Source organism: Crocodylus porosus, unplaced genomic scaffold (genome assembly GCF_001723895.1).
Source record: "Crocodylus porosus isolate Cpor-Errol unplaced genomic scaffold, CroPor_comp1, whole genome shotgun sequence".
Taxonomy (NCBI): domain Eukaryota; kingdom Metazoa; phylum Chordata; order Crocodylia; family Crocodylidae; genus Crocodylus; species Crocodylus porosus.
Genome location: NW_017728947.1, coordinates 61,765,863 through 61,793,089, shown reverse-complemented (window position 1 = coordinate 61,793,089; position 27,227 = coordinate 61,765,863). Strand labels below are relative to the sequence as shown.

Below are 27,227 nucleotides of genomic sequence, written 5' to 3'. Positions count from 1 at the left end.
CGAATATGACCCATCCACCACCACCCTCTGAGTACAACCCTTTAGCCAATCTGCAATCCATCTGACTGTGTAGGCATCAATGCCACAGTCGCCTAGTTTTTTAATGAAGATGGGGTGGAAGATGGTGTCAAAGGCCTTCCTGATGTCCAGAAAGACTACGTCCATGGCAACACCTGCATCCAATGCTTTTGTGACCTGATCATAAAAGGCAATCAGGTTGGTCTGACATGACCTGCCCCTAATGAAACTGTGCTGGTTGCCCTTAAGCATCACCTTGAGGCCAGCCCATCGCAGATGTGCTCCATGATGATGGAGTTTCCCTAGGATTGAGGTAAGACTGACGGGCCTATAGTTGTCTGGGTCCTCCCTCCTCCCTTTTTTAAAGATGGGGACCACATTGGCTATCTTCCAATCATCTGGCACCTGGCCCAAGCACCACAAGCACTCGTGCAAAGGGCCCTGCAATAACCCCTGCTAGCTCCCTCAACACCCAGGTCTGCTTTCTCCTCTGGCACAACCACCAGATTGCCCAGAGAAACTTGCAGGGGCCCCACATTTCCTGGTGCTTTCTTTATCCTCCCTATATATTTGAAAAAGGACTTTTTATTATCTTTGATCTTGGACGCTAGTCTTAGCTCTATGTCCACCTTAGCTTTCCTGACAGCCCCCCTACAGGCCCAAGCAGAGGAGGTATACTCCTCTATGGAGATAGCACCCTCCTTCCACCGGTTGTACACTGCATTTTTGGCAATCAGACATTCCCGGACACCCTTGGTGAGCCAGGGGGACTTTTGGGCACTCTTGCCCCCCTTGCTTCTTGTTGGGATGGTCACCCCTTGGGCCCTGAGTATCGTCTCCTTAGGGAACAACCACTCATCTTGGGCACTGAGTTCCCCTGCTCTCGAGAATCCCAGCACCTCTCCCACTAATCTCCTCAAGCAGGAGCCCCTTCACATGCAGATTCAGATTTCAACCTCTCCCCCCCGGGGTTTGGAGATGTCAGACTGAGTTTTCATTTGGTCCATAATAGGGGTGCACCAATAGAGATTTTGGGGGCCGATACCAATATCCAAGGAAGCATATTGGCTGATAGTGATTCAATATCTGATATAGGTGCATTGGATATAGGTGGTAAGTCTGGCGTGGTGGAAGGGAAGGGGTGTGGTGGGGCAGATCAATGCCCATCGCAGTGAGGGAGGGGGCAGGAGCAGGTGCTGCCCAGGGGGAGGGTGCAGGACAGAGATGCAGCTTGTGGGGTAGGAGCAACTCCTGCGCTGCTTGCACCCCAGGAGGGTGGGGGAAGGCATGTGCCCCTGGATCTGCATGGTGCAGGGCAAGCTGCAGCTGTGGTGTGGAGCCAGAGCCAGTGCTGCACGAGGCTTTTCTTGCTGGGGGCTGGGCTCACAGCAGGCTCCAGCAGCATTGGGAGGAGGCTGCAGCCACCCCAAATTTCACCACAGCTCGCTCCTAGCCCTGCGCCACTGCCTAGCATAGCTGTGGCTTTTCCTGGTGCTTCGGTGGAGGTAGGGCATTGATTCAGGGGAGGGGGCTGTGGCAAAATTTGTGGTGGCTGCAGTCTCCTTCCAGTGCCATCGGAGCCCACTCTGAGGCCAGCCCCCGGCAAGAAATGCTCTGTGCCGCACCAGCTCTGGCACCACCCCATAGCTGCAGCCCACCCCATGTCACGCAGATCCAGGGGCACATGCCCTACCATGCCCTCCCAGGGTACAAGCAGTGGTGGGAGCCACCCCTACCCCATAAGCTGCACCTCCATCCTGCACCCTCCCGTCCCCCCAGGCAGCGTCTGCACCTGCCCCCTTTCTCACAGTATGGGGTGTTGATCTGCCCCCCATTCTCCTTCTTTCCCCACTCCCCTTCCAACTTACCAGCTGGAGACAGCTCTCCATACTGCTAGCTCGCTCTGTGTTGCACTGCGGCTACGCGCAGCATGGGAATTTAATTGACCAAATTATCAGCCCTATAGGGCTGATATCCGATATAGACAATTTTCATCATATCGGCACCAATCCAATATCAGACCGATGTATCAGTGCACTTCTAGTCCATAATAGAGGCAGCACATCTCCATTGCAATGTAATCCATGTAACTTTCCCTGAATATTTTAATGATTTTCTTAGTGGCTTTTTAAATTGTTTTAAACTAAGAAAATGCCACTTTAAATGGATGGGATTGGATAGCTAAATGCAGTCAAACATAGCAGTATGCAATAGCTATTGAATGCCAGATGTGAAAGTAATCAAATCTTATTAATTTCACTAAAGGTTCATTAGCTGTTGAATCTTCATTTCAACACAGCACATTTGATAAAATGCTATGAAAATATGCTAGATTGTGCGTGTGTGCACAATATCCACCTTGTAATTTCCAGCATCTCATTGATTCTAAATACTCTTAGGCATGAGTCTTTGGATTAAGGACTAAATGCCTTTGCAATTTCTTGGGCTTGTAAATGAATGGTGTAAAAATTGTAAGGATATGGTTCTGGAGCTCCCCTCTACTTCATATGCAGCCTGACTAATATAAGTTTGAGATGTTTGGAGGGGGTGGTCGGGGAGCAGGGGAAGGGACAGGGGGAGCTGCTTCAAAAAAAGACCTAGCAGGCTGTTACCAACTTTTAACCCAGAGAGAATTTTTAGCCCCAAGTTATAAATTCCAGAAAATAGGGGCCTATAATGGAAACACTGACAGAACCTTAACTATAGCGTTGCTAAAGGCAACGCTGCAATAAAATGGAATGACCTGAGAGATAAAATGTTTAATCTTTTGAGTGAGATGTGGCCTAATAACTCAGAAGCAGAGAAAGGGGATGATTCAGGTCCTTCCACACAGTTTCTTATATGTCCTTTATGAAATTCTCTGTCACTCTCAGCTGCTTTCCTCTTTCAGGATGAATCCTGTTTCACTCTGTAGCCAAATGGACTAGAAGGGTCATAAAGAACCAATTTATGGCAAGTTACTTTTCAGCAAAAGCTGTTTTTCAAAATGTAAATTAATGGCAACAGAACCAGAAGGGTCAGGGAAGATACATTTATACTTGGCAAGACTAATACAAAGAGATAAACAAAGTGATACTCCAGTCTTTCTGACTCTCTTTTCCACTTCCTCCTAGAGTCCCTCTGACTTTGTCAGCAACTTGAACCTTTCTTTTTTACTGATATCAGTTTCCTGAACACTTCCTCTTCTCATAAGGAAATGCTAGATTCTGTTTTTGTTTTTTTATTGTTTCACCATAGCCAACAGAAAAAAATCTAAATATTTTAGGCAGAGCTAGGTAAGTTTATTAACAAGACTATATGATAAGTTTGCCAGCAAGAACAAGTGAGTAGGTTTAAGAACACAGGAGGTACCTTCCAGTTCAGATAAGAAAGGATTATTTAAGCACTGATCCAGCACTGTGCTCCCTGTGGGCAAACCTCTGCACTCACATGGAACTCCACTGACCATAGCAGAAGGGTGGCTAGCTATGTTATCCTGAAGTCAGGCACTGCCTGATTGACCTCAGAGTGGCTCAGTGCACGTTTTGAATACTCACACAGAGCAGAATCAGAGCCCCAGTAGATTTGTTCAGCTTTTCTGTTTTCTCTGGCAACAAGGGTAAGAGCTTTCCTTGGTTTGGTTTGATTCTTATTCACTGAATGTTTTCAAACTCTGGTTTTTAAAAACATTCAGTGTCAAAGAGCATGGATGGGTTCAACATTCTTTAAAAGTCTTTGGGCAATTTTTCAACCTGGTGCATGAAGAATTAGGCAAGTCCCATTAAAAACAGCTAGAATAGTACATGTAAATTCCTTGCATACCATATAGAAAATTTAACCTGACTCTTTAGCAACTTCTGTTTCCATAACTTTCCTAAGCTAAAACAGTATGAAGAACGTCAGGGCTCTCTGTTTTTTTATGGGGGTGTTTCTCTTTTATTATTACACATTTATATGTTATTGAGTGAGTATACTGCAGGTGATATCCAAAAAAAAGTATAGCCCCTAATTCTTTTGTGCCTTCTACTTTTTAATTTATCTTTGTCACTTCTGAGATAGTAGTATTTTACATCTACCATACAATAATTATACAAGTTGCAAGGCAGTGAAGAATCAGGTGTAGTATCTCCATCTGTAATCACAACTTCCATAGTTAAAAGTGTTGAGGACGTTGCTGTCAGGACTACACCATGCCTTACAGTGCGACTTACAAAATGCTACTAAATATTCAGGAAATCTGAAAGTCACCCACAGATAACTGTAAGTATCCAGCACAGATAAAGACAAAGTACCAAAGAGGGAACAGTTTCAGGTTTGTACACTGTTTGTGAATGCTATCAATATTATGGGAGGCAGCATTCTCAGGACTATCATCCTTCAAGACAGGCACAAATCAGGAGGAGTTCACACACTGAAAATACTGAACTCACTTCACAACTATACCCCCAACCCTCTGTCTAATGGAATCCAAAGAACACCATTTTCTCAGCAATGGTTTTGCTAAGAGGCAGTACACAGGCCTACAAAATCATGCTAGAAAACAGAATGTATGACCCTAAGCTGCCTCTTAAGTTGCACTGAAAGCAAAGCCACAATCAGAAGGAATAAAAACTCACTTAAATTACCTGGTTTAAAGTTAACTTGAGTATCTCTTCATTAAATGACTTCTCTTTAGTAAGAAGATGTCAACTGAGTCCATTGACTAGGCTGTTCCAATGCTCCTGCTGGGGATAAAAACTGGGTGGTTCCTGGTTAGAGGGCCTTGGCCCTCTACTCAGAGTTAGACTGATTGCCACATCGGGGGGCAGGAAGGAATTTTACTCCAAGGTCAGATTGCTACAGACTGTGGGGGATTTTGCCTTCTTCTGTAGCATGGGTGTATCCCTCTTCTTTCAATCTCTCAAACATATTTTAAGAGCACTGCAGCAGTGGAATACTGATCACCATTGTCCCCCTGCTTGACCTCTGGCAGGTTAGGATGCAATACCCTGTAGTTGTAGGACAGAGTTGATTTGTGTAGTTTTACTAATAGGTTAGACAAGGATTTCTATGGGATGGTTTGGATAGAGATGATACTTCCTCAGGGAGGGGTTTGGACTAGATAACCTCCAATAAGAGTCATTCCAAAATAATATAAAATTGCAGTAATCCCAACTTCAGTTGTACCAGGTCATATATGGTTAAATGGAGACTTTGGTGTATATGTGAATACGAAATAGCACAATTACTCCTCTTCTCCCTATCAGTCCTCTCTTCCTTCCACACTGCTGTCAGATAATTCAACTGAACTGCACAGAAGAAGGACCCAAGGCTCCTACTCCAAACTGCCTCTCTCCACCATCTCCCTAACCTTTTGTCCCCTAGTATACGTGGAAAGCCTCTGCTCTTCCAGCCCTCCCCAGAGCCAAGAATTACATATTGTAAGGATCTTACACAAATATCAATGAAATAAGATGGAATCTTATTCTTGTCTGCAGATGTCTAGGAAAGCCCTTGCCTATTTCATATAAGAATTTTATATTCACTTCCTGTTTCTGGTGCATTTGCTTCTCAGTTTGAATGACCAGTAGGGAAGCTATAAGGTTCACTAAAAACAATCTCTAACTTTATTTGATGCTTTTGGAAGCACAAAGGAATTTCACACTTCTGAACAGCACTTGGCTTCATGTAAAGAATTTTATTTTTGTGGGAAGTCTTGGTTAGGTGAAATTAGATCTTCATTGAACTGGCATTAAAAAATGAGTAGTACTGGGCTTCTCTATGCCACTTCTATGCAGTGCCCATGGGTACAAAAAAGAAGTATGCCCTGCCAGTCCCATAACCACCTGACAGGTGATAAGTCCCAAAAATGAAGCAATGTGAGTGTGACGGAAACAAGCAAAACAAGAAGGGACTTGTGGCTGGTAGCATGGATGCAGTGAGGGGAGAGATGGCCAGAGCAAGTGAACAGGGAGCACCCTGGAAGCCATGGTTTCAGAGCAGCTGCTCCGTGCAGCTAGAGCAGCCCCGGGGGAGAAGAGAAAGTGAAAGAGTGGAAATGGAGTGAGGGAGAGGGGAGTTGAGTCCCAGGGTACAAGACATCGATGTGATGATCCCAACCCCGAAAAGCCAACAAAAGGTTGGCAATAGAGGGTTTGCTGTTAGCCAGCTGTGGTATTAAAAGAACACCTCTCAATGGGTAACTTTAAATAACTTCAAGACATGGCAGGAGAGAGTCGGGACTCATTGCTGTGGAAACCAGGCAAGTGAACATGCAAGACCCACGGGGGGGGACAGGGAAAGTACAGGGTAGCTAGACGCATAATCCCAATCAGGCAAACCCCAGGCAATGGGAGGTGCTGAGCCCCTTCAACAAATGTTACACCTAATGGGTCAATTGCTACAACAACAGCGACAACAGGCAGCACATCAGATTGCCCTAGAGGCAAAATGGCTATAGCACAGGCTTGGGCACAGAGGAACCAAGTCGAACTGCAGGTCTGTAAGACGACACTACAGGACAACCCAAAAGTGTTCTCGGAAAGTTCTGAGCAGTTGGCTTTGGCCTCAGAGTTGGACCGAAGCTGCCGGGCAGGACGGTTAGGGGTGCTCTTGGTCAAGCCGCCTACCAGGCAATGTCTTGTAGGGAAGCTATCAATTACAACAAAGTACAGTAAAGTAATGAAAGAAATCCTATACTATTTGGATATCAACCAGGAGAGTTACCAATAGTCTGTCCAAGTGAGGAAGAAGAAAGAGGAAAAGTCTCCAAAGATTCTGCTACAACATCTGGCGGACCTGCTAGAAAAATGGCTGAGACCTCAGGAAGTGTCCAAGGTTGACATCTACAACTAGATCTTGCTGGAACAATTCCTCCTTGACTTGGATGAAAGCATGCAGCAGTGGGATCAGTGTCATTTCCCAAAGTCATTGGCAGAAGCATTCCATTTAGCCAAGGACTTTGATAGTGCCCAAGGTGAAATTATCCAGGATAGAGGGCTGAAGGGAGGGCTGAATTCCACACCATGTGAGACTGATAAGAAAGAGACCCAAGAAGCTCACCAGGTCTGGAGTGCTTCAGTAATTTATTTCTGGTGTGGAAAGGCAGGGAGTGTAACAGTACCCCCCCAGTCAGTCCCCAAACTCATATGAGACTTACCTGAGACTGAAAGAAAGTCTGGTACTCTGTATCATTCCTTTCAATCAAAGTAGGCAGTGACGAACCTATAAGAGAAAAGAAAAAGTTAAAACAATGCACCCAGCAAGACCAACTAGTATACACAGTGATGCATACCATCTGGGTGGCACTAGGTTGGGGTGTAGGGGAGGTTGCAGCCCCAGAAGACAGCCCTAGTAGGTTCGCTGTTAAGCAGCTGTGGTATTAAAAGAACACCTCCCGATCGGTAACTTCAAATAACATCAAGATGTGGCAGATGAGAGTCAGAACTTACTGCAGTGGAAGCCAGGCAAGTGAACACATAAGACCCATAGGGCAGACAGGGAAAGTACTGGGTAGCTAGATGTGTAATCCCAATCGGGCCAACCCCTAACAGTGAGTAGTGCTAAGTGTGTGCCAATACGTACCTGAAGGACCTTAAGAGTAGTGCTGGGAATGTGTTCAAAGGCACTGTAAGTTGCCAACATTACCTTATTTCCAAGATTTGGTGTGCACAGAGCTCAATGAAAAGGAAGAGCATGCTTCCCAGCAGCACAACTGGTGTGACATGGCGGTGGCTTAGACAAGTTCAGTTTGTCTTTGTAAGGTAGACAGGTTGCTTTCACACATCTAATTTAAAAAGTTCACTACTGCTCAAATCAAAATGTGGGGAGGGGGGACTCCAAAAACAACCCTCTTGAATTTGAAATAGGATACCTAAACTTCAAAACTCTGCTTAACTTCCAATACACAGACTGTTCAAAGCCAGGCAGAGTGGTGTATGATTTATATAGGCAGACAAGGTTTTTTGGGTAAATCCAATCTTTTATAAGACCAACTCAAAAAGTTGGAAGAATTCTTCTTGGCAAGCTTTCGGGTAGAAATACTTTTTGTCAGGCAGAGGAAGCATCTGCAGTTGGTCTGTGCTCTTCCAGGATGGAGTAGTAAAGCAGCCAGAGACCAATACGTACGCAAGAAATCCTAAAACCTACACCCCTGACATATGATTTATATTTTACAAGAGCATATATTAGTGTTATGCTGCTGACACATGATAAGTTATAAATATTTACGTATGATTCTTCACATATTTGCCAGATATAAGTGAACATAGGCAGCTACTTAATTCTGAATACTTTCATGAGGTACTTATTAAAGCATATCATGAACACAAACTTTAAAAAGTTCTTCTCTGCATTTTCTAAATTCCAATGTCTAACAGATAGCTTCAAGAAGTAAAACTGAACAAATACTTTACCTCATAATTGTATTATGTCTATGCAGACTCTACCAGAAGTTTTTAACTGAATGGATTTGTAACAGGGGAGTGTGTATGCATGTGTACAAGTTCCACAAATGGGGATATTTTGTATGAGATTTGGCATATTACATGTGGCAGGTTGTTGAAAAATGAATAGAGACATTACAAAAAAGGCAGTGTATGTCCTGCTGGTAATCAAGCAAGGAGATTGTTGTAGACTTCCCGTGTGCCAAATCTCTAGGTTCACCCAGAGGTTCCCATGATCATTTCTCAACTCTGAGATATTCATGTTGAATTATCAGTCTTGTTCTCCAAGTGAACATGCCTCTTTTTTTATTTAAAACACATGAGATAGTTGTATTTGACTTCCTGCTATGAAATATAATATTTAGTATTTGTAGCACGCACAACTGTGAAGAGGTGAACCATAATTTGGAGGTGTAATTTTGGATTTATTTATTTATTTTGCAAAAAATGTACCATTTCTCCCATGTCCTCTCCCAGCCTTCCAGCCAGAAGCTTAAAGTGCATCTCATATGTTCTTTACAATTTACTCCTGAGAAATGCTGACCACAAAAGTCAGTGAACATTCATCGTGAGCTTTAGGCTACTTTCCATGGATCTGGCCTCAGGCTAAGCTGGGGGCTAAAAACATTTCGTGAGGGGGGTAATGGTTTTAACAAAAAATAAATATATACAGCAATAGCTAGAATCTTATGGTTAGCCATATGATCTTATACTAGAAAAATCCCTTCTCTCCACTAACACATACCTTTTTCTATGATGAGCGTTTGTCACATTACGTCCGATACTGTGACTTTGGACTACCAATATGCTAATCATTAGAAGTATTGTGACCTACTTAACACATATGCTTGCCAGAGGTCCCATAACATGTCAGATTAAATCTAAGATGAACAGTACAGACCCTATCTACCTCAACCCACTTAACATAATGGTTCTGAGGAAAAGAAGCACAGGAAAGCAAAGCTGGAGGGAGGAAGCAGAGACGGGGCAGAAGGCTAGGTCAAGTTCACTTGTTAATTCTCGGCTTTTGTGACACAAAACCAAGTTTGCCACCATGTAATGCCATAAGTGATAAGATGATTTGTTATGAAAAGGGCTTCAAAATGAGAGAGGAAAGATCCTCTCTCATAATATTTCATATATTACAGGGAGATCTTGAAATAGACTCCACTAAACTGTTGCTTATCTTAACACTTTCTAACACATCCCAGCAAACTAAAAATGCTTACATCAAGATGGTTGGTTATTAAAAATTGATGATGTTTCTAACTGTTGATCTCCCAAAGGCCTATTCTTTTAGTGTGGGTAATCTGAAGTATGGGTAATATAAAGGTTCCTTTGGGAAAATTATATTTTTCTCTGTGTATGTTCTTAGTTGTCAGTGTTTGGACTTTTAGTGCTCCTCCCTTCTCCCTTCTTTTCTCTTAAATAGATAAGACAAAAAATGGCACAAAACTTGTTCTTTCTAGCAGTCATTTTGACATCAGTGTCAGTAGGGGACTTTCACCTGATCTCAAGTCTCTACTGAATCAAAGTCTCAGTATGGTATTAGAGTGTAGTCTGCATCGAGGTACCTTCTCTTGGATTAAACGTAAACCGAGAACCTAACCCTTTGTATCTTCACTCAAGGTTTTAGAGTACATGTGTGAGGTAAGTTTGTTGAAGCCTGATGCTCTGGCCATATTCCAATTTATCTAATTACATTTTGGTTCCCTGAATTCAACCTGGAGTTTCGGTTTGATATAGTATAAGTGCTTTAAACTATTATGCAGTGAAGCTTTGCAGCGTTAAAATGTTAATACTATTTCCTCCAGACATAGCTGTATTTCAGTCTTGGATAAAATGATTCCTATAGATCTTTTATCTACCTCTCTAAGATTTACTCTAATTAGCATTTGGAAAGCACTTTGAGAACTTATTATAAGTGCTATTGTTATATTATTAGAACAGGGTAAATACTACAATACAGTATGTGAGAACATTTGTTTAAACAACAACTATAAACTTGTTATACCCTGAAAAGAACTGTAAAAAATGCTCTCTCCCCTCAGAACAGGAGAGAAGTAGGAGAGAGAAACTGGGGCAGTCCGGAAGACTGAACCTCATATTCAGCACTTTGAAGTCAGATGATTTCTTTCAATCACACACATACTTGTGTCCCAAAGACTTTGAATGAAGATGCATTTGTGTATTCAGGGGCAGGATTGGTCTCTCTGTCACTAAAATGAATCCTTTAAACTACACTGTAAGCATCACAGATGCTCTGCTCTTGGCAGAATGAAGAAAGCTTAACGCATATTCACAAAATAGCTTCATTAAATAAAGGCGCCATCAGCCTTTATTACTACCATTACTTTAAAGAAATTTTCACCAAGCACAATAAAGAATTTAAAAATGAGCAAAAAGATAGGGAAGGAATTAGCAATTAGAAACAGTTTAAAATACTGGAGCAAAATGAGCATAATCCCATCACCACAGAGGCAGAGAGGAATAATCAAAGATGTAGAATATGCCTGTGACTTGTTATATGACTGACCAAATCCTATCAGATCACAAGGTCCACATCTGCTGTTAATAAGTTATAATACCCATCTTAACTCCTCTTAGTATAGGCTTCTTATAGTTAATATCTGCTCAGCCACAATACTCTCCCCAAAGAATGAAGTCTAAAATGTGTAGGTCTAAAATTAGACCCCAAAGAGCTGCTTTATTTCACATGGGTTTCTGATTTCCCATTATACTTACCTGTCTTCTTCTTGTATATGTTTCAATACTTTGCCTACTTTTAATCATGGAGCAGGCTGGGGGTGGGGGGAAGGGTTGGGGGGAGGATCCAAAGTAGATACAATGGCACAATTACACCCCAATTTTGGACCGTGCTGCAGGAACAGCAACTGGGCTCTTTTTAAATCTTTGAAGCAGGTAAGAACTCCCTCTCAGAACCCCTTCCTTACCCTCCCTGCTGCAAAGCATAAGCCCTCCCCTTGCCCACCCCTGCTACTGTCCCTGGCTGCTCCGGAGGTAGTGGGAGCTCCAGAGCTGCCCCTGCTACACTCTAGACAGGCTATGAAGGGAGCTGGGCTCAGCCAGGGATAGTAGTGGCAATGGGCAGACTCCTTCTCTCTGCCTGGTCCCCCCAGGTGTTCCCCACCAGGCCAGGAGCAGGTACAGTGAAGAGGAAACTGCCTACCATTGCTGCTGTCACTGGCTGAGCCCAGAATCCACTCGCAGCCATTCCCTACAGTCCAAGCTGGAGCAGGACAGGAGTGGCTGAGAAAGCGGTGGTGGTGGTTGGGTCTCTCATTCCTGTAAGTAGAGGGCAAGGGGGGACAAATGGGGAGATGCCACTGAACACAAAGGGGAAGGGATGGGATGCCAAAAGGGGTTGAGTGGGTGAGGGTGGGGAGATTGTTACCTGATTCAGGGACTTAAAAAAACCTAGCTGTGGGGGCTGCTGCCCCGGTTGGAGAAGGGGAGGGTGGGCATTTTAAAAACCCTCAATCTAGCCATGCTTATTCACATTTTCATTATCACAAATAATACTAGCACTCCAAGTAGAGTCAGTGTGAAAGTGCTAGTTCCACTGGATTTCTATTGACTTCAGTGGTTCTTATTTTATAGGGAGAATACAAATTGAAAAGTTATTATGATTTCTACTATGACAAAATGTCTGCAACTAGTCCAGAGGAATATGTACCCTAAATATATTTCTTAACATTCCTGAGCTTACAATAAAACAGTTCACTCCTGAAGCTAACTTCATGCCTAGGTAAACTATTATAGGGAAAAACCTACCTTTTAATTCTAGATATCCCTGAAAATGTAGTATGCTGATGGGCTGTAGAAGAGGATGCAAATGTAAATTCTATTTCCTAATTAAGACATATCATATCCCCATATCTTAAAGCCTATATATCCTCTGCCAGAAAAGACTTTTGTAAAAGGCGGAAGAATTCCACTTGTCCTAAATGTATGAGAACAGGTTCTACTGTTTTAGGACTGATATTGCTGCCAATCATGGCTTGGGACACTCCCAGACATAACCAGCTTGCAAACCTTGTGACAATTTCTGTGCAATTAAAAAGGTATCATGGGGCCAAATCTTGGAGTGGCAGTGTAAAAAGGTGAGGCTCCATTGATATCAGAGGCGCCATGCTTATTTGCAGTAGGCTAAGGATTCAACCTAAGGAGTGGACTACAGTATTTGCTTTTCACACCCTACCAGCTGACTGCAAATTTTCACTCAGAAAGAAAAAGCCCTTAAATGAATCTGGGCCATTGAGCACTGAAAAACATACCTGTGGGATCCACCATTCACTTTACACTGTGATCATCTGTTCCTCATCACTCTGTGTGCAATTAATGCATCCAGTCATGCCAAAGTTCACATACAAGGTACACTGGGCTGTATGGTTGATAGAGTACCATTATGTTCAGGGGAATACAATTCTAATGCTATCTAGATTGCTGAGAGAGCCTGACTATAGATATCATATAAAACGATGCCTCTGCGCCTGAGGACATGATTTCACACATTGCTAGTATGTTACCTAACCCCATTACTAAGGATGCATTCTAGCAGGCTTCCTTTGTGGATGAACGAATATTATAAAGAATACAGTGTATGCCAAATAAAGAATCTTAGTGTAAAGTCCTGCCAGATGAATGAGTTGCTTTTCAAATAATTTCAAATTAACTGAATTTATATCACAAATCATGATATACCTACAAATCCACTCCACAACTTAAAAGATCTTGGAGAAAACCATGTATTTGAATAAGCCAGTAATTGTCAAGATGCCTCATCAGCTGATACGTTACTCAGAGTCACCGAGACAGGCACAGATACACAATTTGTAAACTCAGAGTTTACAGTCACTTAAAAATATGGCATATAAAATACTATAAAGCTTCAGTGCAAGGCCCAAGAGGTGGTTGTCTGGTAGATGCACAAAGAGATTAGTGAAGGGTAATCTCCAGAGAGTCTCTTCAAGTAATACATTCTAAACAAGAACGCACATTTGCACACCAGATACTGAGGCACCTGTGACTTGATTTGTACTGCTGCGAAGACAACTACGTTGAATGTGTGTCTGTCTTTCTTAACTAATTCTAAATCACCCAACATAATTTTTTATGAAATGGGCAAGGGCACAGAAACTGATTTTCAAAGCCTACACGAAAAGAAAACCTCCTTCAAACTGACATATTGAGCATCATCTAACAGATAAGATACATTTATGGCAATTCTGACATCATTCACTATACTTGCTAATTTAATTGTGAAAATGAGGCAGAAATCCACATTCTGTGAATTAATACCTGTGAAGAGACACCTAAGAACCTTATATTTTGCTACTCCAAAATCAACCTTCTGGATGCAAATATGAAGATAAGAGATATGGCAGACCACTATTCCTAGGCAGATTTCTGTGATGAAGTTTGTAAAGCATATTAAGAAAGAAGTACACACTATATATGCTAGTGTGTACTATATGATACACACTGAATTGCATCATCATTATAAACCTATCATGAGCCAAGTGTATTTTACCCAAACACAAAAAACTGTGTTTTGAGTGCATGAATCCACAAGTAATAGCTACGTACATCTTTGGTCCACCTGTTATAATGGTATACAATAAAACAGAGCATAAGAAAGTTTTTGTAGGAATTCAGGAGTCAGCAGAGTAAAATTTATATCCATACTGGGTCTGTCCAAATCTTGCAATTTTTAGTTTATATGGAACATCACCCGTTTGAAATTTGGTTTAATTTAGGGGTGTGAGAAATGGGCCATATTTGATCCAGATTCAGATAAGGCCCAAATCAGAGACAGACAGTAATTCGATTAGTTGATTTGGATCACTGTCCACGATTTGATTAATCTGAATCCAAATTTGAAGATTCAATTCTGATTCAGAGAATCAGGTATGGCCATAGACACAGCTTTAAAGGTTTTTTCTACATACCTCGAGGTACCAGGCATGGCTTGTGAACACTGTGATGCTGGGGCAGATGAAGCATCCCACAGGAGCACAGGGCTGACTCAGAACCCAGAAGTGGACCAGAAGTACTTCTGGTCAACTTCCAGGTTCGCCGCTGAGTGCACAGGGGGGCCACTGCACAGCCCTCCGTCTCGGCGATCAGTCACAGAGGGACCTGGGTGTCCCCCCAGACCCAGAAGGCACCAGTCATGAAGCCAAGGTAGCCCCCCCACATGCTCCCCAGTGGACCCAGAAGTGGACTGAAAGTGCTTCTCTGGTCCATTTCCAGGTCTTCAGCTGAGCACACTGGGGAGCCCCCCGCACTCCTGTGGGATGCTCCATCCATCCCACCATCACAGCATTCATGAGTCTTCTGGTACCTTGAGGTATGTAGATAAAACATTTAAAGCTGTGTCTATATCCAAATAGCTGAATCCTTTTGAATCTCTCCGAATCATTTTGGAGGGGTCCTGATTCAATTTGTATTTGGATATTTTGGCCACTGAATCGGGCCAAATCTCCACCGAATCGAATCAGGGACTGAACCTTCGCACAGCCCTAGTTTAATTGAGATTCCATGAAACAGATATTCGCGGGGGGAACGAAACAAACTAATACATAATATGTTTCCAAAACAAAATGTGATGCTCAAGATCCCAGCAGGTATTGAATGAAAGTGATATGAATCTTTGCAATATCTGTCACCAGGCACTATTACTCAGTGGTGGGAAGTGAAACTCATAAAAATCATATCAGTTTCACTTAGTGGCTGCAAGACTTTCCACAGTCCACACCTACCCTGTGGCTTTTCTGAGACAAGTTTTGCAGCTGTCAGAAGTCCAAGGAGGCCAAGCTCCCCACCTCTTCAGGAAGTTGGATCCTCAAAATATGGGAAGTCAGGCAGCCCAAGGAGCAAGCTGATCCATGAATCTGAAAGCCCTGGAATCCCAGGACCATTGGTAGTCTGAATGGCAGAGCTTCCTCAGACCTGAAAACCCCAGAAGTCCAAGGACTTGCAGACTCATGTTGCTTCAGCCAAAAGCCTGCAGGTCCTGAGAACTTTGGCTCCAGTCAAAGCTCTGAATCTTTGATTGGAAGTCCTTAAGACAGCAGGTTTCCAGGCTCTAAGAAGGTTAACCTGAAAGTCCAGCGGTTTCTGCACATCAGTGATACCCCAGACTACAGACTCTATATGTTCATCAGAAGTTAGGCCTTTGGGTCCAGGTTTGAGCCTAATTGCCCTGAAATCCTCAGCTTGAAAGAGGATTCTCAAGATTTCTGGGGCCCCTGCTGCAGAAATGGGAACTAGGTGGCAGAGAGATAGATATGACAGGAAGCCTGGAAGTCCTCTGGTCCCTTTTCTCAGGGCAGTTTCCATGTTTGAATGGATTCACAGCAGTGAATCCTGACATCCACGGATAAAGGGCTGTGTGAGTGATAGGCTATCCTGGAGCTAGACTCTGGAAGTCCAACATGCTGAGCAGCCTGCTACCAGTGTTTCAGTGGAAGCTTGCCTGAAGCGTATGTTCCTGATGAATATTTTTTTGACTAGTCAAAATTTCATCCCAAAACTTCCAGCCAGCTGTCAGATTGTTGTTTAAACTGGCTCACTCACATCAGAAATCTGTATCTGTGTCAGAATCTGAACTCAGATCAAGTCTCTTAGGGCATGTGTAGACGAAACAGGGGCCCTAAATTGAAGCAGTGGGTTTTAAGAAACACCACTTCAATTTAGGGCTGATTAAAACCCAGTGTCATACACACATCCTGCTGACTTACCTGCCTCTCTGGCGGGGAGAGGAGGTCGAGCTGTCGGTGGGTGGAATGGTCCCTGGGCTGCAGGAGCGGGGCGGGGGCTGGTGTTTCCTTCTGTGACAGTGGCAGCCGCCCCCCCAGTGGCACCTGCCCACAGGCACCGGGCTTGGGTGGTCCCAGGGGGCATTGCAGCTGCAGAGGGAAGCACCTGGCCCCCGCACAGCTCAGGCAGGCAGGTAGGCTCCAGGGGTGGGGGAAAAAAAAAAGATCAGGCAAAAAGATCAGGGTCGCTCCTGTTTTTGGGCACAGCCTGCTCTCCTGGGCTGCTGCCAGGCTGCCTGCAGAGTCCCTGAGCTTCACAGAACCCGGTGCTTTGCGCCACAGCTGTAGGGACAGTAGGGATAGTTTGCTGCACCCCAAGGCATTTAAGGCACATTATGCTGCCAAATTTCCTACAACAGCTGGAATTAATGAGCAATATGCCACTGGCACGTGCAAACACCAACACCATTAAAGCAATGCAAAAGCTTTACTTTAAAGCCTACTTTAAAGTGTCGTGTATACATGCCTCTCGGTTTGTCTACACACAGCCTTGGTATCTAGTGCTCTGTCAGGGTGCTTCACAAAGAAAGACACCAGACATTCATTTTGGACATGGTTCATACCCAAGGTTCAAAGCTGGTCAAACAGAGTGTTGGTTTCTGCACGTCTCTAAGCAGTTATATTTGTATTTATGACCAGTGAGTCATAATGCAAGTTCTTAAAAAGTTGAGAATAATGAGGGCTTAAGCTTTACAGGAAACAAAATAGGCAATTGAAGAAATAACCTGACAGCCTGCTTGCAGTTAGGAATAGCTTGTTAATTCCTTTATAGTAGGTGTTCTCCAGTTAGCAGATTCCTACATTTTGCTGTTTTACACTATTTCCAGGTCATAGCCTGCAGTTCCTACAAAAGTAAAATTCTTCTTGGAGCCAGTTCAGGCCAGTAGAATAGTTTAGGCATATATTATATCTAAACTAGATATGATTATCAGTTCTTCACCATCCAGCTCTTATGGACTTTAAAAATCCAGCATTTCGGAAATTCCTTCCAAATCAATACAAGATCGCTGTCTAACTCATCTTAGCACAATGGTTTTCAAACTGGGATACACAGACCTCTGGAGGTACACAGTGCTTTGCCAAGGTGTATATGCCTGAATTTTAAATAATGGTGATCTTCTGACTGGTCAATGAGCGAGTAACATTGCTGAGTTTATATTCGTGTAGCATAGTAGTACATACTGATTTTAAGTGGCTTGATGCCTACAAAGGGATAGTTTACCCTTTGTGAGCATGCCTTTAAATAACAATATTGGGAAAGAGATCAGTAAATATATACTACAGCCAGTATGTATATTGAATGGTATGTGTTTTGAGTCTAGCACACATATTTGTCAGCTGGTAGAATTCTGTGCTGCTTCAAATTATGTGCAGAAAAAGGAGGAGCACCAGGTGCTTCTCACTCTGACACCCTGGTCTTTTGGTCCCTCACCCTCCCTGGCCCTGACTCAAGGTCCTGACTCAAGCATCCAGTTTTGCTTCTGAGAAAGAGACTCCCCCCACTTCCCCTTGGGGTGACTCAGTGGAATCCACAGTTCCAAGCAGCACAGGAGCTGGTTTATTCAATAAAAATATTTACTGGGGGTAAAAGCCAGCCAGTCAGAGGTTCTCTGTCCCCTGCAAGAGAGTTAAGCCATTCCTTCATCCCCAGTCCAGCCCACACAGCCCTGAGCACCCCCAAAGATATTCAGCCATCCCCTTTTTAGTCTCTCCAACTCCCCAAAGCTTCTCCACTTCTTTTAGTCCCTAGGCTCCTCTGGGGATGAGCTGCCAACCTCCTGTTTTCCATCCTGCTGTCCCATAGTTATGCTCATCTCTTCTAGACACCTCCTAGATGTTGGACATCGCACCTAATTAATAACATCAACAAAGCCATTCAAGGCTATGCTGCTGTTAAAGGTCCATCTGGTGTTCTGCTACATGTAATCAGCCCTGGCACTTAACCCCTGTTTCTCTGTCTGCAGGCTAAGAAGTTAAACTGAATTATACAATATTACAACAAGGTGAACACACTTAACATAGAATTACTGCAATAAAACCTGTAGTCTGTCACACACACACACAGCAATACTTTTTTTTGCATAACACACACACACACACTCTAAATTAAATTAGATGAAAGAATCATGCAATAGGTTTTAAAAGTAATGGACATTCCTAATTATCTACTATCTGTATTGTGACAATGGATAGCTGGCAGCAGTAAAGCAAAGAGATAATGTGGTTACAACCAGGAAGCAAGTAGCAAGGCAAGCAAAACATAGTCATCAGTGACTTTACCAGTTCACTTTAGAAATATTAAATGTAAGAAGGTTGGAGTAAAGCTGCAATTTCAAAAGATCAAAAAATGTAAAGATTAAGTGTGGAGGAGAAGCACAGCAGTATTTTTTTTAAAGGTACTAGGGTAGTAGAGATGCTGGTAACACTTCAATGAGCCCCTTAAAAGCAGAAAGAGTTTCAGAGCAAGAATATAATTTTGTGATTATGAAAGGAAACAACAAGATCAGACCCTCTGAATGTGGATTCTGCAACAATACAGAATGGCACTAACAAACAATTAAAACAATGAATACTGTAGGACAGTATTCAGGAAATAATGATAAGGAAACCTGGTTAGCTGGAAAAAAATAAAATAAAAGTTGAGGTTGTGGCACATGCAGAGATTCATGGTCAATTTAAGCACAACACTAAGTGAAAGGATAAAATTATCTTCAGAGTGGTCAGGTTACACAAGTAATGTATTATGGAGCAACTAAAGTAAAACAACAGATGTCTCTAATGAAAAAGACTAGTGAACATAAAAACATGAGGAGGTTCATCTAAAGGTTTTTTGGAAAAATTTAGATCATGCAGAAAGGAAGAGGTATGAAAAAAACAAAGAGAACATATGACAGAAAAAAACCCTACATCTGAACATTATGCAAATATTTCATATAAATGACAAAGCAGCTGAACTAAAGAGAATTTTCAAAGACTATGTTTCTTATGTGAGAATTCATATTCCTGAGTTCTACATTATCCAAGAAGAGTAGGTTTTTGCTGCTTTCCTCAGCCAATGGGGGATACAGAACCCTGATGTTCTGAAGTGTTGTTTTACCCTTTGTGAGAATCCCATATGGTCTTGATGACATCAAGCAAACAATTTTATTTTTCTTAAGCAATAACAATTGGAAATGATTTACAGAAAAAAATTAACATTTTTGTACACACAGGATGTTCAGAAAGAGATCATAATTTCTTCAAATGCATTTATTTCTTTACTTTTTTTTCCCCCTGTAGGTTCTCTTACAGAACAGTCCTCCTACAAGAATTTTACATTTGGAATTTTAATTGTTATTGAGTGATTGGTCACATAGGTCACATGCATTCTTTGTGTCCTTGAATTGGAAGAGCCCTAACTCCAATATTCATCTTACTGGTTTGGCTAGTCAGAGTCCTGAATTTAAAATATACTTTGTTTTTCATAAACACTCCTGAAAGTCATATTTGATTGCTTAAATGTCCTTAAGAAGCAAAAACAAAACAGAACAAAAAACAGGTTCTAAATTTACCAAATCCAGGTTTCTAGGGAAAGTTCAGGTTGAACAGGAGGATGCCTAGTGAGTTTTAGGGCCTCCAGGTTAGGCAGCTGCTGGAAATCGTATCAAAATTTTGGATTTAAGAATCCAAAGTCTGCGTAGGTCTAATCTTAGGTATTTAAGGGCTGTTTTGGATCTGTTCCTCAATCAAGCTATGCTGTATCTCCAAAATTTTAACCCTAAGTCTAAATGTACATAGACAAAAGGGACATTTTCAGATGAAGTATCTTAACTTGAATTAAATACTGTATTTACTCACATACCATGCACCTTTCCCCTACAAATCAGCACTCCATAATTCAGGTTCTTTCTTAAGTGAGGCAGCTGCTTTTTCTTCACCTAAACCTAAGTGGGAATATAGCATGAGATAGACACTACAATACATGGCAGCCAAGATGAATGCTTCTTATCTGTGGCCCTAAAAGCAGAAAGGGTGGGGTCCAGTGTTAACTCTCTCACAGCCTGACCACTTGGAGCTGGCTCAGAGCAAGTGAGCTGATACATGTAGTCTGTAATATCTTGATGAACCTTATGTTATAGAAACAACACTTTATTACTTACAGGAAGTTATATAAAAAACTATTTATATTAAAGAAGAAACAGTTTTGCTACTGCCTTGGCAAGGGTCTGGGACTTAGCTTTGTTGCTTCCCGTTAGTGTTAGGAAGTTCCTGCTGCCTCATCCAGACTGACTCCTGGGATACCATGCTTCTTGGATACTCTTTTTCAAGCAGGACTTACTCTAGGTGACCCAGTCCACCGTAACTCTGTAAAAGTCTCTACATTCTCCCTTCCAAAAACAAGGTGCATATTTTATTTAGGGGCAGGTGGTATATGAGCAAATATGGTACCTTTTGCCTTAGCGCAATGAGATAAAAAGTAAGATGTGAATGTTTCTGGAAGATCACAAAATATAGCCAAACCCATGAACATTAATTTTGATCCAAGTAAGTTTGGCAGATCCCAGTGAGGAAGGAGATTTCAGCCACTAGATTTTATTTTGCTTAGTAAAGTATAAAGAACCCTATCATACTGAAGTGTTACACCAAACTGTCCTCCCTCTCATGATGCAAAGAGTGTTGCCAATACAAATCATTCTGAAATATTCATAGGCAAATGTTTAACATGTTTCATCACTCATCTCAAAAATCCAAAAGCAGCCAAACACGCACACTGATTTTAAAGAATTGGTGAAATGCTGGATGCAAGATAGATGACCCTGAACTGCATATCTGAGAAAGCTGCCTGGTGACTATCAGCAGTACAGGTGATAATCCGAGTATACTTTAGATAACAAAAATGACCAGACAAAAGTGTTTCTTCAAAGGTATTTGTCTTGGAGGTAGGAATCATATATGCTGGTCCTGAAGAACTCATTATGTGATACTTCAAGTTTTATAAAAGAAACTAAGTCAAAACTTTGTTTAATCAGTAAAACAGCTGGATTTTTCCCAGCAGAAATGGGGAAAAAGCAGCAATTTAAAACATTACTTTTTTATACCAAGGTCAAAACTGGGATGTAGCCATTGAGTAATAACATTATTGTATTTTCCCTCTCTGGTCTTGCTTACAAGGTATTCACTATGTATATTCTTTTCAGCTGAAAGTTAATAAGCATCTTAAGATATGAAAAAGTTGAATAAAAGTAGTACAAAATAAAGCATGATTCTCAGAGACAGCCTGCCTTGGTAAAATAAATACATGTAGGAATAATAAAAAAATTTTTAAAAGGTGAACCTTCATAATCAACTCATGGATGACATTATCTAATCATGAACAAAGGAACAGGAAACTAAAAGAACAGGATTGTCTAAAAGTGAAAACATCAAACAACCTGATGATAATATTCCAGCACTATCAAATGGCAAATATGAAATAAGCTTCATCTACTGAAACCTAACAGTGTGACATCCACAGTTCCATGCAGACAGTCTGCACTTTCATACTCAAAGCTAATTGGGACCCTTCTTGAGAAATTTAATAGAGAATAGATGTAGTAGGTCTTTTCCATCTTTGACTGCTATGATCCTGACCATATGTCCATTCTTCTGTAGTTAAAGACAAACACTCAACTGATGACAAAATGAAAAATGCAAGTGAAACATGATACAATCCACAGATGAAAGGGGTACAGTTACTATTTTGATTATTGTGGGATAGCACTGATTATATACTGGTAAAGTTCAAGATTCTGTTGTTTTTTTTTAAACTTACATGTTTCACACATACAAAGGATATGAATACCCATATCCTGCTTTTGGTCACAGATAATTTCATACTGTTGGCTAGTTAATGTGTCTTGGAAATGGAATTTTTTTGTAGGGCTCTGCAAAACTCTTTGTTGTTCTCAGAGTTTTTCCAAATGAAGACACTCGCCCGCAATTAAGTTGTAAGCCTGTTCCCCTATACTAGAGTTCTGCTAAAGATGCATTAGTGTCTTTCTAGCTATGTTTATTTTTCCACAAAGATAAGGATCTAAAATATGTTCTCATCTGTATGAAAAGTGAGTTAGAAAGCTAATAACCACCGCCAGAATCATGTTATTTTAAAATGTTACAGTGTACAGAATAAAACAATTTGTTTTGATGCACAAGCTAATATTCTGAGATATTTTTGGTGTTAAGCAGAAAAAAAAATATTTTGTACCCTTCAAGAAAGGCCAACATGTTAATGCATTGGATCTATTCCACAGAGTAAATTATGCTTTTTCTTGTGATAAATCAATGACACAATTAGCAGCTGATCTTATGAATATCAGTTGCTGCAGACACAGACTTTTTACTTATGCTCATAAAATTATGGATGAAAAGAGCATTATGTGTTACAATGCACCATTCCTTTGCATATATTATTTCATTAAGTATAAAAATCTTCTGTTTAAAGTTTAAGTGAAGAGCCTTGCTCATGGCTAGGAGCTTGGGAGTGCTACATTTACATAGCAACTTGTAACAACTGTCAGTTAAATGGCCAACACTTCTATTCTAGATACCTTTAAACTTTTTTACTGTCCAATTATAACAGAGAATGGGAGCTGTCAATGTCTTTTGAGTGATTTTTGAAGGGTGACTGAAGTACTCTTGTGTTCTTTTAAACCACTATATTGCGCCAATTGCTATTCAGGGGGCGGGGAAGGAAGGAAGAAAATTTGTTAAAGTTATTTTAGTTGGAACATGAAACAATTTCAATTTTAAAAACAGAATCAAGTAGTAAGGTATAAACACTGAACCATTATGGAGGTCTAAAATATCCCAATCTTGCATTAACCAGTGAAAGAGAATACTTTTAATTAATACAAACTTGTGCTAACAGGATACTTTGGATAGCAAAAGGATACTTTTGGTCAATTAAATTCCTTGCAGAAGGGATATAATTATCTAAATTGGATTTATATGCATGCGTGCACGTGTGTGTGATTAAAATGAATTACATTCCTATTTAAGATATGAGCAAGCTTCCTAGCCCTGCTACAGACTTACTGTGTAGTTGAAGGCAAGTTACAAGTTACTTTAACCTTAGTTTTCAGAAGTGGATGTTGTGACAATCAAACCAAGGTAAGCCCTGAGGAAATCTAAATCAGAAGCCGCTCTTCACAATCTCTTTTCAACCTCTATTTGCACCATCTAATTTAATCGAAAATGAGGATAATGCCATTAATTTCAAGTTAGTGTTGAGAGTTTTAAATTTGCTGATGTTTGTTAGGTTTTTTGAGATATATGCATTGTGTTTGTGTGACATCTGATGCTGGAAGTCTCTCAGGAACAGGAAGATAAGCGGGTTTAATTTTTTTGGCAGGGGGGAGTGAGGCGGTTGAGCAGGGAGGGGAGGGAACCACTACCATTACTGCCATAACCTACTGTGTTAAAGGGTAGGACATTTACTTCCATAATGTCAAACCAACCAAAAGTTCAGTTCAGCTGCTGTGATGACTGCCTAACTTTTCTCTTCCTAAAAAAAAAGTGTTTGTGTAAACAGAAGAGTAGGTTTTCTGAGGAAGCTTTTCTTTTTGTGGCAACATTGACCTAGACACAGGAACATCTGAAGAGGCAAAATCATCATTGGCCTGGAGGGGAGAATAGAGAGAATGCCAAAAACCACTCTGACGATAAACAGGCAGCCACCTTTTCCACATTCTACCTTATTAGTCTACAGAAGCATAATAAAGTAGACATACTGCTGTTTAAGGCAATTTACTTATGTTCCCTGCTCCTTCTTTATAAATCATCCAGAGGAACATTTCTGAGATTGTGGGGATAACTGCTTGCCTGACCTGTTCAAGAAGAAACAGCAGGAGTGTAAGGGTATTTATCGAGCCCTGACCTCTACTCTAGTATTCCCAAGCACCTGACTAGGTAAAACTTTTGTGTTACATGGAGCAAGCTGTGTGTTTGTATTGTATGAAAAAGCCTGCTTTTTGTTGTTATTGTTAAGAAGAATTGAATTTAATCAGAATTCCTACTTTCCTTTGAGATACTATCTTCGATTGATTTAATCTCTTCCTGCACCTTACTTGCATCAGATGAGGTAGTTGTGGTTTTCATTTTACATTCCAGTCTTGCAGAATGATAAATAGCTATTGTCAGTTTTACTTCAGCCTGACCAGTGGCTGCAGCAGTGGGGGTAGGGCAAGGTCAAGGAGATGGCCTCAAATAATCTTCTACAATTTTTCTTTTTTAACCAACCTTTCCTTCCTTCATTCTTTCTCCCTTACTGTCCTAGCCATCCAGTTGTTCTGAGACTGAATGAACTGTATTACAAATATATGGATATTTCAGGTTTTTGTTAATGCTTTATTCATCTCTAAACTTCACAATGTGAGGAAGAAAGAAGCCAAATTCAGCAGTGACATATACTCTTCAAGGTTGGACTAAATATTAACATCAGATTTATGGCACTCCACATCCTTCCTGCCATCTGAAAACCCCAGGTGCCTTGCCTGCTCTAGCCATTGTCTCCTCATTTGCATTCTCACACAGCAGCTTTTTACAAACTGGCTTGTGTACCTGAAAGAACTCTTACCATCTTTAGTTTCTCTTTGCCAGTGAGCTTCAATGCTTGCAAAGAAAACTTTCTTTTGCAAATATTTAGTTGATCTAATGAAATTTATCACCGCTAACCAAAGAGTTTTGTCTACCTTATTCACTTATATAACATTTATAACGTGCTTTCATCAAAATTCATATTCAATAAGTATGGTGTGCATGTATGTCTGTACATGTGTGTACACACTCTTATAATACGTATGAACTTATTATAAGGTCAAATCCTGCCATCCTGCCTGTCTTACCCATGCTAAGGTCCCAACTGGTTTCAAAGGGTCTATTTATAATAATATATGGAGCAGAATTTGGAACCGTCTGTCCCAAGGTACTTCTCGATATATAATTTACTGTGTATCATTTACCATCATGTAAAAATACATGTCAGAACACTCTCATTATAAATAATTGATAATATATGTACTCACACAAACAATTGTAAGTAAATAAATAAATAAATGTATTAAAAGGTCCTGGAGCAATGCAGAATTGATTTAATGTATTTATTAAGCAATGTCATACTATAGGCAGGACTTCTCATATTGCCTACTAAGGTTTCCTGACACTTTCACTATCAGACTGTTACCAGTTGTTTACAGTGGGTGTCTACATGTGCATTAAAGTGTTTTTTCTAATGCACATTAAATTGAGTACCTCTAATGTGAGGTACTAAAGAAATATGCATTAAGTTGCCTTAATGCGCAGTAACAAATGCACATGGTTTTAAAGTGATGCTTAATGTGCAATAGCCTATTTTACTACACTTGAATGTAATTGCATAGTTTATGTGACACTTTAATGCCAGTAAAATAGGCTACTGTGCATTAAAGCACACGTATAGATGTGCCCAGTTGTTTTTCTTTTGGAAATTTTCAATCAGCCAATGTCTTTTCCAAGAAAATGGCTGGGAGAATATAAATTTTATTGCCCATGTTTTTAAATTCTGGAAACTTATTTTTTTTTTGAGAAGCTAGGGAATAAGAGAAAATTTGAATGAAGTGGCAAAGGAAAGGATGAGAGGAAGAGTAAAATAGCAAGTTGTGGCAAAGGGGACTCCCCGACTAGCCACAGTACACTAGACCCTGCACCAGTTTGCCCCACTTGCCTTTGGGCACGCCCCCCCACCTGACTTTCCTGCCATGCCTTGTTATTAGTTAATGAATGGCCCCCAACTCTCCCTCCTCAGGGCCTCTCACCCCCCAGGGCTCGGGTGGCCATAGCCATGGCTGGCCACCAACATCTCCAGTAGGGAGATGCCCTATAGTAGGATAATTCATTTCTGGACACAAATGGCCAAAGTGTGGACGTTAACCATTAAAAAGCAAAAGACCATGTAGTCCCAATTAAATCTGAACTCAGATTCATGAAAGATACATACCTACAGGCTTTAGTATTTTAGTTGAACAACAACAATGTTATACATAACATAAAAGTAAAAAAAAAAATTTTTTTGTACTAACATGTGGCAGTTCCTTCAGATCTGTTGACCACAGCTGCCTCCCATTTAAGCTATATCTCTAAATTGCTCACACCAGTGCTTAAACTTACTAAGGCTGAGTAGCTGTCTAAGACCACAAGCTACATGACAAAGAAAAAAAAAGAGGGACCCTGCACCAGTTTTATCCATTCTCTTTTGGAGATTTTTAGTGTTCTGGAACATCTACAATCTCTCATTTCCCAGAGTTCAAAGTCAGAAGCAATAATACTATCCATGAGTTTGATTGCAAATTGGCCTCCAAATTTCCTTGCAGTAACATCCTGCATAACTAACCCACAAACCTTAGCGTGAAATAACTTGTCTGACCACAAATCAACCTTCCTCATACTTCCTAGAAAAGTAAAACATGCAATGTTAAACAGCAAAACCTACTGCAGTATTTATGATGTTCCAAAGGAACTTAACTGACTGCCATCAAACTGAGTTCAGCTCCAATGAGTACCATACAGTATATATTCCAGTTCAGTATAAACTAAAAATTTCATATAATACATATAGGGCGCATCTACATGTTTATTTAAGTGCAAATAAATTTAATGTGTGATTTTTGGCAGGTGTCTAAAGTTAGTGCCAAGACCCTGCAGCTCTGTCATGTGCTCCAAGTGGTTCGGCAGACCCAGCACTAAAGTTAGTGCCAAGTCACATCTACATGCGTGTTAACACGCTTTAACTAATTGCACCTAAATCTGACACATGCATTTGCAGGTATCAAGTTTAGGCATGATTAACCTAATTTCACCATTTTTAAAGGCACGTTAAGGTTGCACATGTGTAGATGCATGCTCATAATGAGTATTAAATAAGGCTAATGCACATTAATGCGTCTCATGTAGATGCACCCTTACTGTACTA

At 41.0% G+C, this 27,227-nt stretch overlaps 1 long non-coding RNA gene across 1 annotated transcript; it reads left to right on the top strand.

Moving 5' to 3' along the window:
* Positions 1–1,869: 1,869 nt before the first annotated feature.
* LOC109320991 lies at positions 1,870–17,167 on the top strand. The gene is made up of 3 exons (XR_002103920.1): positions 1,870–2,061; positions 8,049–8,051; positions 17,157–17,167. It is a non-coding gene; the product is annotated as an uncharacterized LOC109320991 (long non-coding RNA).
* The last annotated feature ends 10,060 nt before the right edge of the window (positions 17,168–27,227 follow it).